We start from the raw sequence: 17,777 nt of genomic DNA on the forward strand, positions 1-17,777 counted from the left end.
TTGTTTGAGATGTGCTTGGTGTCCTAGGATATGGTCAATCTTAGAGAATGACCCATGAGCTGATGAGAAGAACTTATATTCAGTGGTTTTGGGGTAGAATGTCCTGTAAATGTCAGTCAGGCCCATTTCTTCTAGGATTCTGTTTAAATCCATTATTTCTTTGTTGATTTTCTGTTTGGAGGATCTGTCCTGTGCTGCCAGTGGGGTGTTACAGTCTCCAACTATTATGGTGTTGTTGTTTATCCATTTGCTTAGATCAAGTAGAGTTTGATTTATGAATCTGGGTGTACCATGGTTGGGTGCATATATATTTAGAATTGTTATGTCTTCTTGTTGAACTGTACCCTTCACCATTATATAGTGACCTTCTTTGTCTTTTATTACTTTTGCTGATTTAAAAACTAAGTTATCTATAATCAGCACCGCCACGCCAGCTTTCTTTTGGCTTCTGTTTGCTTGAAATATCTTTCTCCACCCCTTTACCTTTAGTCTAGTTGCATCCTAGCAGCTTAGATGTGTTTCCTGAAGGCAGCAGATACTTGGCTTGTGTTTTTTTATCCATTCGGCCAGCCTATGTCTCTTGAGTGGAGAGTTCAAGCCATTCACATTTATTGAGATAACTGATAGGTGAGGCAGATTTCTGTTCATTATGTTGGGTTGAACTTTGTTGCTTTGTTTTCTCTCTTGAGCCATTGTAGTGTCTGGGCTTTGATCTTTAGCTTTGAGTAGATTTACATTTGTGAGTGTTTATTGTGCTGATCCGTGGGTAACACTGTTTTGAGTACTTCTTGAAGGGCTGGTCTTATCCTGGTGAATTCCCTCAGGCTTTGCTTGTCTGAGAATGTCTTGATTTCTTCTTCATATACAAATTTTAGTTTTGCAGGGAATAAGATTCTAGGCTTGGTATTGTTCTGTTTCAGAAAAAATGAGAATGGGGCCCCAGTCTCTCCTTGCTTGTAAAGTCTCAGTAGAGAAGTCTGGTTTTATTCAAATTGGCTTTCCCTTGTATGTCACTTGCTTCTTTCATCTTACAGCTCTTAGAAGGGCCCCTTTAGCTGATATTTTGGTCAGTCTGATGACTGCATGTTGTGACGTCTTCCTGTTTGCATTGAATCTCCCAGGGGTCCTCTGAGCTTCTTGAACTTGTATATCGAGATTTTTAGCAAGGCCTGGGAAATGTTCCTCTATTATATCTTCAAATAGCTTGTCCAACCCTTGAGTGTTGTCTTCCCCTTCGGGTAGCCCTATGACCCTCACATTAGGTTTCTTCACATAATCCCACATCTCTTGTAGGCTTTGCTCTTTTCTCTTGTTTCTCTGCTCTATCTCTGTGACTGATTTATTTAATTGGAAGGTATTATCTTCAATCTGTGAGATTTTTTCTTCTGTTTGATCTACCCTGTTCTTGAGGCTTTCCACGGTATTTTGTAGTTCCCTGAATTGATTCTTCATTTCCAGGAGTTTGGTTAAACTGTTCTTCATTGTATCGATTTCTTTAGTTAATTTTTGTTTCAGGTCCTGGAGGCTTTTTGTGGTTTCTTCGTGTTGGTTATCGAGTTGTTCTTGCAGGTTGTTGAATTTTCTTATGATCCACATTAGAAATTCCTCTTCTGTCATTTTGGTTGCCTGATTTTGGTTGGTGTCCATTTCTAAGTGGCTGGTGCTCCTCTTTGGGGGTGTGGTTTCCGTTTGGGTCTTCATATTTCTGGAGTTCCTTTGCTGATTTCTTCCCATGTCAGTCAGTTGTTGCTTCTTTCCTTTAGGTTTTCGTTTGGGTATTCACACGCCTTGTTTAGTTTCTGAGCTGGTAGGTGGTGGCTGTGGGTGAGATTCGACCACTCCCTGTATAATGAATTAGTACGTGCTGTGAAAAGGGTATGCAACATGTCCTCCTTGTCAGTAGGTGGCGCTTGCTTGGAGGAACAGGCTATGCTGTTGTTTTTGTGTCCTGTTATCAGCTCTTGTTCCTCTAGAGAGGCACTCTAGTGCCTCAGGTGGTGGGTGGGGCCCTGGGACTTCCAGGTGTGTCCTTTTCTCCCTCTCAGTGAGGGCTGGTCTGGGAGTGAGTCTGGGCAGATCTGGGTTGGGTAAGCCTGCCCTCAGGCAGAAGGAGTCCAAGTTCTGTTTTCTGCTTCCGGAAAAGCTGCCAAGGAGGGGCTGGAATAGCCCCACTCAGTGGGAAAGTCTGCGTGTGGGGGTGGGGCTGTCTGAGACCCACAGTCTGGAGCGGGCCTCACTTCTTTCCACCCTCCCCAACTCCGTGGCTACTCCTGGGCCTCTGCCAGCAGGCCAGACCTCACGCCACTGGGCCTCCCCTTGCTGTGATGCAGGACGGGAGGTTCCCTGTGCAGGAACGCCACCTGGGCTGGGCATACGGCCTCCCTTTGGGAGGAGGGTTGCCCTCTAGGATGCTGATCTGCCCCTGAAGGCACACACACCTCAGTAGGCTGCTTGCATATATCCCTTCTCTGTCTCGGGCAATGCAAGTCCTGGGTGCACAGGATCTCGTCTGCAGGTCTGACCTCTGGGCCCCAGAATTTAAACTATATCCCCACCAGGGAGAGGAGTGTCAGTCCCAATTCACCCATGGGGAGTCCAATCTGGGTCTATGTCTCTCAGCCTCAGGGTCTGCCCCGTTCTCCTGGGATCCCCGTGCCAGCAGCACCTGGGAGGGTTGGCGGGTAGGGAGCTCACCGTCTGAGTTCCCCTCAGTCAGCTGTAGGGACCCAAAAGGGAAGGTCCCGTTCCCTGGCAATGCCTCGGCTGGTGGCTATATTGTCTCTCTGGGCAGCCGCGGGTAGGGCTGGGGGAGGGGAGAAGGAGGCAATATGGCGCCTGCGCGCAGCTTGGGTCTGTGCACACAGAGGTGCCCTCGGGAGTTGGGAGCCTGGTGCCAGGTTCGCTACAGGCTCACCGCTTGCTGGCAGCGGCCGTCTCTGGGCTGGTGTCCGCAGGTCTCTCCACCCGCTGGGGAGCCACCAGCAGTCTGAGATGCAAGGGACAGGAGAGTTAACTGCTCTACCTACCCTTGCCGCTGGTCTCCGGGCTGCTCCGGGGGTCTCTGCTTCCAGTTCTCCTCCGTGACCTCCTCTTGTGGAGTCTCCTGGGGTCTGAGGTACCCCTCCTTCCGACCCTCGTCCGATGTATGCACGTCTGCTTGCTTGTTTCTTCTAATTTCTGCTAGAATCTGACTTTTCTGCAGAGACACTCTGTCTGGTGGTGTTTCTCGTCCACCATCTGAAGGACTTTTTAAACTCTTTGTTTACTCACGAGGAGACTGAGTCCAGGGAGGTCAGCCTGCTCCGTGCTTTTCTATCAATTTAAGTGGCTTCCCCTTTCTGAAAGGTAGTTGCAAATACAGAGCAGGAACTTGGCACCAACATTCTTCAGGTGATTATCTAGGTGCCAACCTGGACCTATTCCCAGAAAGCCATATGATTTATAAGTTATCTTCTTACATAATTTTCCAGTAAGTTCTATGCTTTATCACTGAACTTGGATTTGATTGAAACAAAATTCTCCTTTAATTCTGGGAAAGCCATTTGACCTCTGAAAGTGGATATTTACCCATCAAAACAAGGGAAGAGTGCTGACCCCAAGAATACAGGAGATTTGGGTTCTAGTCCTGATGCTGATATTTGGTCTTGGGCAATTTGCCAAACATCTGACAGCTGGCTTTGCCTTTAGGCCTCCCTGATGACCTTCCCTATCCTGCCTCTAGGATGCCTATAACCACCCTTCTCTTTCTCCCTCTTTTACTCATGCATGATCTGATGTCTCCTACCCTTGCCTGGGTCCCTACCCCCTACCTTGTCTCAGATGCTTCCTTTAGTAAACTCCTTGCACATATCTTGGTGTGTCTGCCTCTTGGAGAACCCAGATAAATACAGGCCTCCAGCCCACCTTTCCAAACACATTTTTTCATTATGCAAATTGGTCTCATTAAAGTCCCTCAATCATGCATCTATCTCCTTTCCAGACCAGGAATTCATTTTCATTCAACCAAGATTTACAGGACTGTTCATCTTGTGCCAGGCACTGTGCTAGGTGCTCGTGGTAACAGTGATGAACAGGCCAGATATGGTCTCCTGGAGTTTATGTTCTGGTGAAATGTTCTTATGCCTTTTTCTCTCCTTGTTAGAGTCCTACTATTTCTTCAAGAGCTCCATCTGACCTCTTCCCATGTCTACTCAAATCACCGCAGCCAAGAGTCATCTAGCATCTGCAGAACCTCCCTAGCTCTCATTGTTCATATTACTGTTCTGGTCCTTGTACTTCTTTGTATTGCATTTTGTGTTTCTGTAGTATCCATGCAGATTGATTATTAAGTGTTTGAGGGCAGGACCAGCTTTTCATATTTTTGTGTGCTAAAGCAAATGGGTATGCAATAAAAATGACATTTACCACTTATTGAGAGCTTACTATTTTCTAGGCAGAGAGAGTTTTTAAAGCCTTGAGGGTAGGTAAGTATATTAACCATGGCTTTTATTTTCTGTATTTGGATGCTTTGACATCTAGGGCTATGCTGACCCTAGAGTGACATCTCTCCATGTTGACCAATGCCTAGAGATAGTGAACAACTTACCCACTAGTATGTTCTTCAAATATAAGTCAATCCAGGGCCCAGACCTCAACCATCTCCTTTATGGGGCTGTCATGCTGCATTATCCATTCATCTCCCCAGGGCCAGGAACCAGACAACTGCAGATTATCCCTGTTCTTCAGTGCCTGCTAAAGCTATTGTGATTAGCCAGTGCTGACAGTGCTGGCCCCACCTCACCCTTTCACTGCCCACAGTTGCTTCCTTCCCTCCTGCTGACCCACCCTGGTGCTCCCCCATGGCATGGTGTGCCTCCTCCTCTAGGGAGCTGTGAGTGACAGACTTGCTTTTCAAAGGCAGTCATCTCCCAATCTGTTGGCCTTCCTGTACCACAAGTTTTCTATCAGTACACTATGGTTTAAATCCATAAGAAAGCTACTAGATTTTTTTTTCCAAGAGGAGGTTGTATAGGAAAAATTAAATAATGCCATTTTATTATATTTGGAAAAAAATATACAATTGTTCTAGAATGTCAAATGCAATAAAATCTGATTCCATTTTCTTAGTGGGTGCAAATATTGGGAATCTGCAGTGATTCTCCACCACTGTCTGCCAGGAAGGAAACACATGAGGAGGAGGAGACAGACTTTCATGTTTGTCTAAATGGAGCTGTATTTGTTAGAATAGGACTAAGATGTTGTAAGGAAAAGGTGCAAGGACTAATCTGGAGCTTAAAGGAGCTAGAAGTTCGTTGTCTTCCCAGGTAACAGCGGGAGGTTGTTAGGAGCTCTGCTCCATGCAGTGATCCAGGGCCTGGGGCCTTGGACTCATGCACATGATGGAGTCAGGGTCTCCACTTGTCCTAGCCAGGACAGGGAAGGAGAGCATGGAGGAGGCACATCCAGTGTCTTAGGCAGTAGCTCAAAGTGGCCCACATGGTGTTCACTCACATTGCATTGGTGAGAACTTAGTCACGACCGGCCACATCCAACTGCAAGGCAGCTGCCGTTCAGTGGCCATGGAAGGAGAGAGGGCTGACTTGGGGGGAGTGTCTCACTATGTTACAGCACCATAGGCCCGCTGGGAAAGACTAAGAAATGCATCGAGGTCCATCTATATAGAAAGAAAGAGAGAAAAATGAGAAATACAGCCTCCCACGCATCTTAAAAAGTATTATTTTCATTTGACAGTTGGGGGCACTTAAACTCAGAGTAGTAATTAATCAATCCAAGGTCACATGCATAGTTGAAAGCAGAATTTGAAGCTAAGACTATGGGCTTTTAAAGCTTCTTTTCCTTATTTTTCTTAAACATTTAGTATTCTTCAAATTTATTTCTGTTCTTACTAATCTTCTTCAGTTTAAACATGTGTCTTGTCTCTTTTAGTTTGAATCAAGTTTTTATTTGATTCTTTTTCCTTAAGTTGATAACTTATAAGATGTGCCTATCTATATTGATTGTGTTTTCTTTCAGCTCACATCTCCCTTATTTAACTTCCCTCCTCTTCATTTTTCTTACATTTGATCACTCTTGTTTCACATCTAAATTATCATAATTCAAAGATTGTTTTTCTGATCTATTCAGTGTTTATCATTATTTGTTTTGTTTTTATTTCCTCATCTTTTTAATAATAATTTATTCCTGTGGAAATATGAAGGCTTTTGGTCTGAGTTAGCCTATCTTGATTTCAATCAATAAAGTTCATGAAATAATAAGGTTACCTTAAATTTCCAAAATGTTTACATATGAAATATCATGCAATTTTATTAAATAAACTTGAAGTATACTATTGACTCTTTTTTAGTTCAGTGTTCAAAACAAGGTGTCACAGGGTAGGGCCACTGACATTCACACACTGACTGCCTGGAAACAGCTGGATTCTGAGCAATTACCTTGTCGTTCCCAGGTGAGAAAGGCAAACTTGAAAGTACAGGGGACAACTTGACAAACAGCAACTCACTCTCCTGGTACCATTATGTGGCCTCCCAATATACTTGAGCTTTAGTTTGGGGAAATGTTTATATAAATTTTATATTAGATTAATAAAGAGAAAATCAATTGTATTTCTAACTTACTAATTTTAAAAGAATATTTCAACTAAGTGAACAGTAAATTAATTTTTTGTTACAAGTAGATCTATGTAGATACAGTTCTAAAACTTTAAAAGTTTGTGTAGTCAAAAAAAAAGAAATTAAATACTATTTAATCCCCTTAATATAATAAATATTTTCTTATACCGTTTGTCTATGGTTCTAGTAGTCATAGAATATGGATTATGCATTTTCTTTAAAAAAAAAGTAACAAAAGTCACAAAAAACAGACAGATTAATGGCACTCCTCCAGGCGTGGATTAGGGAGCAGGTGTGGACGGCCGCGCAGACGCGGGCTGTGGACCGCCGCTGTGCTCTCCAGGCCCTCGCCGCGGGACAGTCAGCCCACGCTCGCACGCTGGGTCTCTTTTCATCCACAAAACAGTCCAGTGTGGGTGTTCCTGGCCAGGTGGCCTCCTGTGTGGCTCCAGACTCAGGCTCCTTCACTCTGTGTCTCCACTGCTCCCTGGGGCATTAGAATCCTCTGATTTCTAGCTTCACAGAAAGGAGGAAGCCAGAGTGGAGCATCGGGCAGACCACCACCCAGGGCGAGACTGGGAGACGTAGTCTGGCTCTATGCGCTGGGGGAAAAGGAAACAGGGTTAGGTGAACACTCAGGGATCACCGCCCTCCAGCAGCCCTTCTAAACAAAGGCAGCTAATTTTGAAAGTGTTCTCATTTACACCCATTTTTGTAGCCGAGTATAGAGTATGATGGCTAATTTTATGTCAACTTGACTGGGCTGGGGGATGCCCAGATAGCTGGTGAAACATTGTTTCTGGGTGTATTGGGAAGAGATTAGCATTTGAATGGGCAGACTGAGCAAAGAAGACCATCCTCACCAAAGCGGGCAGGCGGCAGCCAGTCCATTGAAGGCCTGAGTGGATAAGAAGAGAGGACAAGGGCAAGTCCACTCTCTATTTGAGCTGGGACATCCGTCTTCTCCCGCCGTCAGACATCCAGGCTCCCCTCTGCACTCGGACGGAAACCTCCACCACCAGTCCCGCGGTTCTCTAGCTTGCAGACGACAGGGCACGGGACTTCTTGGCCTTTATATACACGCACACAGTGGTTCTGTTTCTCTGGGTAACCACGATTAAATACAGGGAGCAACCATGAAAATGTCAATAATTATAAGGTACACCAGAATGCTCATTAGTGGCACATTTTATTAATATTATTTGCACATATGGAGTTAAGGCTACATTTAGATCCTCTCACACAAGATTAAACCATAGACAAATGTTTTAATAATAGTTCAAAAGACTGTATTGTCATAATTTGTAATTAAATTTAAAACAATCCTCTTCCTGTAAAGGAGCATGATCTCTGAGCAATTCCCCTCCGCCACCCCTTGCACCGTCCATCTAAGAATGCCGCCTCGCAGGATTTTTAGAGGCCTTTGCACACTGCAGAGTTGAAGAGAAGGGAAGTACATGAGTTGCCCATCTGTGTCCTGTTTCCCTTTCTTCCTGGAACCCAGAACAACTGCTCTTCTCCACTCCAACCCCCATCCACTTCAACATCACCAAAAAGAGATCTGTCCTCGGCAGAGGGAAGCAGAGGTTTATTGTCGAGTTAGAATACCTGCAAATTCAGAACAGGCTTCTATAATACTCCGTTTTCTATTTTTAAAAAATGAAATTATATGTAATTCAGAAAAGATATACAAAAAATGTTGACCCAGGTTGACCACTGGAGTGAGGGTCAGAGGTGGTAGGAAAAGATTACTTTTCATTTTATATTCCTATATACTGCCTGAATTTTTTCCTCTACATGTATGTGTTATTTAATTTTTATATTAGTATTTTCTAGAGGCACCCCACAAAAGTCTGATAAATACTTCTCTTCTAACATGACCATTGTTGACCGGGGCCCTAGCGTGGTCTGGTGTGCTGCCCCTCCTGGGAAACATATTTGTACCTTTCAGGGAGCTTTCTAGGCTCTTAATCCAAATCAGTTCTTCCGTGTGAAAGCTCTGGAATTGATGAAATATGCGGAGGTGTCTGAGGGCAGGCCGGCCTTCCGGTATTCCTAAAACCCTTCCCCAAATCCCCCAAAGTATTAGGTCTTCCCTACCCAAAAGCCTTCATTACCTATTTCTCATAGCTAATACTGTGTCAGGACAAGTTCATCATGGAAGCTCCTTTTGGTTTTGGGGTTTGTTTTTGTTTTTACTTTTTCTAGCTGATCTTTTCCCCCGTGTCACAAAGAGGTGCCAAATTAAAGCCAGTTATGTTCATTAGTGGCACATTTTATTATTTGCATATGTGGGGTCAAGAAGTCATGAATTGGGGCCATGAATGCCAGGGTCTGGGGAGAGGAAGGCATTTAACAGAGGCCCACAGGGGCATCCAAGTGTAGCCTCCTCATAAGAGGTTGGCTTTTCTGTGTACGGGTACCTGTGGCAGACAAAATATTAAAATGGTCCCCAAGATGGCCACTCTGTGCCGGATATCACTCCTGTGTTTAGGCGACTTCACACGGCATAGGTGAAAGGATTTTTCACCTGTAATTAAGGTCCCTAATCAGTTGACTTTAAGATACTCCAAGGGGAGATTATCTTGAGTGAGCCCGGCCTAATCAGGTGAGCCCATTAAAAGAGGTTCTAGCAGTCAGACAAAGCATAGTCGGAGAGACTCGAAGCAGAAGATGCTGTCTGTCGGCCTTTAAGAAGCAAACTACCATGTTGTTTTGAAGAACTCAAAGCCCTTTATAAATGTAGATAATGTCTATACCATTTGTAAACAAAACGTAGCTTTATGATTTATTTTGTACAGATGAAGTATCAACAAGTAATTTAACACTGCACCGGTAGCCACACGATGTCTGCATATTTGGGGATGTGTCTATGTGGCAGCTCCATTGTTCCTAAGTTGCTGTAGTTTGCATTGTTCTGTGAAGGTACTGGCACCAACATAACTGCCCAGCAATCACATCCCACCATTAGGCCTTTGTAGTTTCCCAGCACAGACACCATTCCTTCCACATAGTATTCTTGAACACGCAGAAGCTACTTAACATTGAACTCTTCCTTCTTTAAAAAGATAGGGTTTCACTCTGTTCACCCAGACCTAGAGTGCAGTGGTGTGATCATAGCCACTGAAACCTTGAACTCCTGGGCTCTTTTGATCTTCTCGCCACAGCCTCCCGAGTAGCTGGGACTACAGCTATGCGCCACCATGACCAGCCAATTTTTTCTTTAATTATTTTTTGTAGATATGGGGTCTCACCATGTTGCCCAGGCTGGTCTGGAACTTCTGGCCTCAAGCAATCCTCCCACCTTGGCCTCCCAAAGTGTGGGATTACAGGCGCGAGGCACAGCACCCAGCTTGAACCTTTTGAAATACCAAAGTCATAGTGATGTTTTTAATTTACAAATCTGATCGTGTCACTCACCTGGTTAAAATTACCCAGTAACACATCATTGTCTCCAAGATAAAGCCCAACTGACATCCTGATAACTCAGCCCCTGCCTCCCTCTCTGGCTCCTTCTCTTTGCCCTTCTCCATACACAGGCTCTCAGGTCTCATTCCAAACACAAGTTGTTACTCCCTGCCTGCATGTCTCAGAAACTCTGGCCTTCTCCTTCATCTTTGGCCTAACATTATTTATCCTCGAGGACTTTATTTCAACTGCCATCTCCTATCACATTCATTATTTGCTCCAATTATTTGACTCATACAAGCATCACTCCTCTCCAAATTATTCCATTTCTGAGATTGAATGGTGAGAGTTTAGATAGTAAGTTTGGGTATCAAGGGATACCATATCATCTAAATATATTTGATTCCTGAGTTTCAAATAGCAAGTATTAGGATTATGGATAGTGAGGGCTCTGAGCAGTATGTTAACATAAATGCACACACACATGCACATTACTCAGTTCCTGATATTAGACAGTAAGAATTCAGAAAGCGAAGCCTATCCGGTTTATAACGTACGTCTCATGTATACATGAGATACCAAAGGCAGTGTAGTCTACAGGGTTAATGGCACAGGTCTATAGCGAAACTGCCTGGGTTGAAATCCTGGCTCTACTGCTTACCAGCTTAACTCTCCTCCTGGCTTTCCACACTGCAAAATGGGGGTAATAACAGGGCCAGTGTAATCAAATTGAAAGGATTAAATGGGTTAAAATATTTAAAGCATTTAAGACTGTACTTGGCACATGGAAAATGCTCCATAAATATTAGCTATTAGCAGTAGTCATAGTCATTGTTTTGCCATTTATTCCAAGAAACACCGGGAGGCGGTGCGTGTGTCTGAGTATGCGGGTGCCTGTGTCCGGGGCGTTCGGCTCCTGCGCTAGCTTGCGTGCTCCCGGGGCAGCAGCCACGGCCTGTAACTTCTTTGTGTATTTCCAAAATGCCCAGCCCAGTGCCATGTGTACGGTGAATGCTTAATAAATACTCATTTCTACCCCCTCTTTCTCCTTACAATGTGCCAATACCACTCGCCAGCCCCCTGTATCTGCTCACAGCATGGCTGGCTCAGTGCCACGTGGCTCAGTGCCACGTGTGTGCTGTTTGGTTGGGCCGTAATTGACTGCTGCCAGCCTTCATGACCACAGGCGTGCCCAGGATGGATGGCCGCTGGCCCATTCAACGGGGTCTCAGCGACCGTGGTCACCGTGCCGCCCACGGGTTCAGTGCGCGGTGGCGGTGGTCGGCTCTGACACGACAGGAGAGAACAGGTTCATAATGACGATTTTAAATAGCTCTATCCCCAGTGGGCAAAGGATGACATTGTAGTGAAATAGAGTGCTCGTGAAGGAAGTCATGATTGACTTCCATTTGAAAACGTTTTTTACAAGTATGTGAGGGTCCATGGGCTTGAATGAGTACAAATGAAGAACCAAACAATTACTACTGCCAAAAAAGAGAAAGCTGCCCTGCAAATCCCGTCAGTTCCGCCGTTTCTCAAAGTGTCTCTCATGCAAGCTTAACGGGGAATTAAGGCGTCACAGGAATCTCATTAGGGCGCTGGGTCTGGGAGGATGGTTGTTCCTCGTGACCTTCTGTAGCCACCTGAACGATGCTCTCCACCCCCACCGGGCTCACAGTCTGGTGCGGGTGCATGTCCCGCGCCCGTCCAGGGGAAAAGGGGCCTCCTGCTCGGAGAGTTGTGCGCTGTGCAAAGGCAGTGATACCACTTAGGAAGGGAAACCTCTCATTAGGCTGAGAGGTCTAAAAAACAGAACAGAACAGAACAAAATCAAGAACCTGCATTAATGCTCATGCATTTAGATGCTAATATAATAAACACTACAGAGTTATGGTCTCTGACGGGTACAACGTCCCTCACATACTTGAACCATCATGTTTGTTTTCATTCACCCCTGAAAGCAAAAAGCAGAAACTTCAAGGCCTCTATCATTTCACATCTAGAGGGATCTCATGGTGACACATCTAGAGGGATCTCGTGGAGCTTTTGCTCCTCCCCACAGGTTTATGTTGGCTGATGGGGACAATAGGCCAGGAGGAGACAAAGACAAAGGGGCATACAAAAATAAATGACCTGCTTTTCACGAGGTCCCCTTTCTCAGTGGAATCTGGGACCGTCCTGTGCAGGCCCTTTGATGGCTGCTGCTAGACTGTCAAAGCTGCCCAAGCCGAGACGCAGGTAAAGAGAAGACAGAGGTTGGGCCGGAAGCACAGCCCTTTCCTGGTAGAGTGTGTCCCTGGGTGGCCCAGTGATCTTCATTGTTTCCTGCAAGACAAACAGACTTCTGGACCTCAAACACAACTTTGCTTAATGAAGGTTTGTTTCATTACGGAGGATGCTTTGTTTATATTTCTTTATGCTTTTAGATGTTACCTGTGGGTTCTGAGCACATGTGCCAAGATGAGGGCACCAAACAAGCACAGAGAAGGGATATTTTGTTCTGTGTCCTAAAGGCAGGGGTGGGGAGGCTCTGAGAAACCTGGGAACACGGAACATGTTTGCACGCTGGAGGAACAACATGGAGTGGGTAAACTGGTGTTTCTAAATACTTTCAAACAGGCAGAGTTACTAATTTGTCTTGTCAGATGCTCAGCATGATAAATCTAAACTAAATTCTTCTATCACACAAAGTACTCTTCCCGTAAGATTCAATTAATCATTGGAAATCAGAATTCTTACCTCTGTGGAGAAATGATACTGTGTGGTTAGCAAAAACTGGGATTCTGTTAGCAAAACAGGGCTGGCGCTAGGGCTGTGATCTGCACACAAATCACAAAGCTCATCGTCAAACGAGAGTCACAGAACAGAGGCGGTCTGGAGTTTATGATCAGCATTGTAACCCATTTAGGTCAGTGAGGTGGTTGGTTTGTCCCTAAATACAGCTGCACTGATTAATCCCCGGTGTTGGCAGCCTGCCTGTCTCGAGGTGGACAGCAGCAGGTGGGGGCGCCATCACGCTGGCATCGCCGGGCGCTGCGGTCGGCAGCTCCGTCTTCAGGCTGCCAAGGTCCCTGGGGAACAAGTGAACTGACCATTGTTGATGAACATTCATCATTTGGTCATTGTAACTGACTTGTTCTGATTAGAAAAAGTAATATGGCCTCACTATAGAAAAATGTAAAAATACAGGTAAGAATAAAGTAAAAGTTTTTTATTTTTAAAAACTTCCCATTACCATTAAAAAATACTCTCCCACTTTCTCGTGTACATTATATCCATTTGGATTATTTTTAGGATGTAAAAATGGTAAAGTAGCATGTAGCTCAAGGTTTCATTATAAAGTCAGATAATAAGAGAAGAAAACTTGTAAATTATCCCCAAACTGTCCTCATAAGGTACAGTGTACACAATTTTGTGGCCATAGCCCTAGAAAGTGCTTCTTATGCATACAAAGGTTTGAAAAGTGCTCAACTAGCCTAACTGAAGAAATAAGAGTAATATCTTAAAATAAACTGTAGGGGGGGAGAAGAATTCTAAAGTAACCATGCTTCCTGACAGTATTCATTCTGCTATGTTTTAATATTAAGCAACTATAAACTTGATACATACTACTAGATGTGTTTATTGTGTAGATTAAATATGATAAGACAGTCATACCTTTCTGGAAATTAAACTCTAAAGCTGGTGCCTAAGATACACATATGATGCAATGTCCCTCTCCTCTCTCTCTCTCTCTCTTTCTCTCTGTGTGTGTGTGTGAGAGAGAGAGAGAGAGAGAGTGAAAAAACATACCATACCAGCTAGCTGTTTTGGAGCCCACTTTTTCCACTTAGCAAGATATTTTAACTATTTTCCCATGACAAATGAAATATTCTAAAACACGCTGTCCATTTATGGCTATTGTTCAAAGTTTGTTTTAATCAAATTACATTTCTATAGTTTGTTTTAGAGAGATGTAACTTATCTCCTTGAACTTTGCTAATAATTTGCACCATAAGTCCTTGGGTGGGGCTTCTCTGGTACCTGGGAATGCAGAGGAACTCCATGCTGCTACGGCGGGGACTGCAGAGCAGACACTGAAGGGCCTCTGTGTGTGTCCAAGGAGTGAGCTCTCAGGAGCAAATGAGGGGCCGGGTGCAGTGGCTCACGCCTGTAATCCTAGCACTCTGGAAGGCCAAGGCAGGAAGATCGCTCAAGGTCAGGAGTTCAAGACCAGCCTGAGCAAGAGTGAGACCCCCATCTCTACTAAAAATAGAAAAATTAGTTGGGCATGGTGGCATGCACCTGTAGTCCCAGCTACTTAGGAGGCTGAGGAAGGAGGATTGCTTGAGCCCAGGAGTTTGAGGTTGCTGTGAGCTAGGCTGATGCCATAGCACTCTAGCCCAGGTGACAGAATGAGACTCTGTCTCAAAAAAAAAAAAAAAAAAAAAAAAAAAAAAAAAAAGGGAGCAAATGAGGGGGCATCACAGCCCCAGTATTACCATAACTAATTCTGTTCTGTTGTTAGTTTCTTACCCCCACCCAAGACATTTCATTTTCCAGTAATTTATTAATTATGCTGTTTCTCTGTGAAAGTGATTTTGCAGCCGTTTTAAGTGTAGGGCAATCCTAGACATCAACAAGCTAAATGAGGCTGAACTAGAAAGAGAAAGAGAAAAAGCTGAAGACAGAAACAAGGCAATTATGGAAATTTCAAGAACAGCATGGAAGACATTAGCAGTGAAGTTAAAAAAGGGGCTATATGAAAGTGACAGCTTTGAAGACCATAAGATAAGAAGAATTAGCAGGGATTGGCGATTAACTAGAATCCAGTAGAACCCAGACATCAGCCACGACCTGCTCACCCTCCTCACCCACAGCCCGTGGAAGCCCAAATCTCTCACCTGCCTGGATTTCTGCCATTCTCCAAAGGTGCATTCTCCTTCTTCTCCTGCTCTGTGACTTCTTCCTTTCTCTTGAACTGCTTCTGCTCATACTGTAACAGAGAAAATGGCCTGAAAAAAGGCAAAAAGGTCTTCTGTCTCTTCAAAACCCCCTCACCGTTTTTGAGAACTGAAACCTTCATCCCTGCCTTAGACCAGTGGTCAGGAGGGACAGGACAGTATCCTTTGTTCTTTGTGCCACAGGAGATGGCTCCAGGGACTTGTCTGGGTGGAGGTCACGAGATTGCCTTAGGGGAAGATGGGACGAGTCAGAACCTTTACAAGCTCTGTACTTCTGCTCACAAGGAGGGCATTGGTACTTTGAGATGGGAGTCTACCAACCGCCTCATTTGCTGGCAAATTAATAAACTTCTCTTTCCTTATCCTCAAACAGTTTGTCCTCGTTCTTCTGATGCAGCCTTGGGGACAAGTGCCAAGCTTGTGATAAAAATAGAAGATCCCCTCCCAACGCGAGAAACTCATCTCTGTCCTTCATTTCCCAAACTGGATCTGCACAGCCTCATCGGCGAGGGCAGGAGACGGGCAGCTGGTAGGCAGGCAGGTCCCCGTGCCCTCTCCCGTGCCCGCCTCTTCTGAAGAGACGAACGTGGACTTATTTCCTGTCAGCTCTTATGTTCAGGGAGGCCACAGTGATGCAAGTAGAGACTTTCTAAGGGAGTTTTGGGGAAAGATTTTACTTTCTTAAAAGAACACCACCTTCCCCTCCCTGTTATCTCATTATCTATTGCAGAAAAGACCTTTTCCCCCTTTCCATCTACCTTCGTCTACCTTCCTTGAATATGGGTTCATGTGTGAGTCCACAGCAGCTGCCAAGACTGCAGTGTGGCGAGCAGGAGCACAAAAGCCCACAAAACAAGGATGGTAAAGTGGAAATGGAAAGCGTTTGGGTCCCTGATGGAATCGTTGAACAGCTGAATCCAACAACTATAAACTGTTACCAAAAGCTTGGCACTTGTCCCCAAGGCCACATCAGACGAGGACAAGTGGTTTGAGGAGAAGGAAAGAGAAGTTTATTAATCTGCCAGCAAATGAGGAGGTTGGCAGATTCCCACCTCAAAGTACCAATGTCCCGCTTCTGAACAGAATTACAGAGATTTTAAAGGTTCTGACTGATCCCGTCTTTGGTTAAGACAATCTCAGGACCACCGCCCAGGTTAACCCCATTTTCAGCTAAAATAATCTCGTGACCTCTGCCCGGATTAATCCTATTTTTGGCTAAGATGACTTGGTGACAATTCCCTTGAACCATCTCTTGGGGCACAAAGAAATATTCCCCTGCCCCTCCTGACCACTGGCCTGAGACAGTGATGCAGGTCCTAGCTCTCCAATAGGAATGGGGAATGTTTCAAAGAGACAAAAAACATTTTTGCCATTTTTTCTAGCCATTTCTTCTGTTCCATATTCCCCCTGTGAACATCACACTTCCCTGTATATGGGAGGAGGGACAACTACTCTGTTACAAGACCACTGATTTTAAATAAACTCCCGTTCCTTTGGGCCACCGTGAGTCCAGTATTCTGTTACTTTCAGCCTAATGGGTCCCTAACAGAGAGAGAGGACCTCGCTTCTTCTCCAGTGATATTTGGGGCTCAGGGAGGTGAGAATTGCACAGCCTTCCAGCATCTTGCTTGTCCCTCACTCCCTCTCTTGCCCTTCCCTCATTCATCTCCCCATCTCTCAAAAGCAAAGCAGAATTTTCATCTCGTTTCCGTAGAACATTTGTAATCAGGATGACCTTTTTTGCTTAAATGTAACTTAGACATCTCTTCCTCCATCTCAAGTATTTACCAAATCTTTTTTTCCCAATAAAGTCAGCTGTCTCCCTAAAGGGAATTCTCATGCCAGGTGTTCAGATAAAAATACCCTCTACTTTCCTACATAAAATATAAAGCATTTCCAAAAAGGATACCAGTGCTTAAGCCCGAGAGATGGAGAGCAGGACGACACTGCCCGCATTGATGAGGTAATTCTGCACAGCAGTGAGACTCAGCGCCGTGCTGACCCCCTCTGAGTGCAGAGTGCTGCCCATGGAAGGCTGCGCAATTTGCTTTGTCCCTCCAGGCAAGGAAGGTCATCTCCATGGGGCTTATTCATTGAGCGTGCTCCCAGCATCTTGCACATCCACTGTGAGATGGCTCTGTAAACCCTGGAGAAAGGCCATCTGCCTCCCCCAGCTGCATCTAAGACCCTGCCCTGAGCTTGATTAGCCACAAAACGCCAGATGGAAACATGAGTCTGTACCTGGCTGGGCTCAGAAAGTTCCAACACACGGCCAGCAGAGGGCAGCTGATAAGAACGTTCCAGTAATCACATATAGTAGTAACATTCACCAGGTGTCAGGCAGGTGGGGGGGAGGAGGGGACAGTATACTCACACCTAATGGGTGCGGTGTGGGGGATGGACTTGCTTGAAGCTCTGACTCGAGTGGGGTAAAGACAATATAGGTAACCTAAACATTTATATCCCCATAGAATGCTGAAATTTTAAAAAAAGAACATTCCAGACTTGGCGTGGAGAGCTCAAGACAGTGGGTAGCTTCTTCAGCAATACCAGTTTGTGTGTTCTCTACTAGTAATAATTGAGACTACTCAGAATAGGCAACTTCACCCCAAAATATGGCTCCTTGATATATTGAGTATTTTGAATTAAAGGCTCTTAGAGATCAACAGATGCTGGAAGAGACTTTTCCCCTCACTACATAAAGACCAGGCTAACTGTAGTGGAGAACACTTGTTTTTCCTTCCCCTCCCTGTTATCTCATTATTTATTGCAGAAAGGACCAAGGATGCAACCATACCAGACTCCTTCCCAAGATAAT

General features: G+C 44.8%; 1 long non-coding RNA gene across 1 annotated transcript; it reads right to left on the reverse strand.

Moving 5' to 3' along the window:
- Positions 1 to 6,301: 6,301 nt before the first annotated feature.
- On the reverse strand, positions 6,302 to 15,660 carry LOC109730612 (uncharacterized). Its single transcript, XR_012918649.1, has 3 exons — positions 14,900 to 15,660; positions 7,472 to 7,711; positions 6,302 to 7,210 (listed from the first exon to the last, which is right to left on the reverse strand). It is a non-coding gene; the product is annotated as an uncharacterized LOC109730612 (long non-coding RNA).
- Positions 15,661 to 17,777: the final 2,117 nt, after the last annotated feature.

Source organism: Microcebus murinus, chromosome 3 (genome assembly GCF_040939455.1).
Source record: "Microcebus murinus isolate Inina chromosome 3, M.murinus_Inina_mat1.0, whole genome shotgun sequence".
Taxonomy (NCBI): domain Eukaryota; kingdom Metazoa; phylum Chordata; class Mammalia; order Primates; family Cheirogaleidae; genus Microcebus; species Microcebus murinus.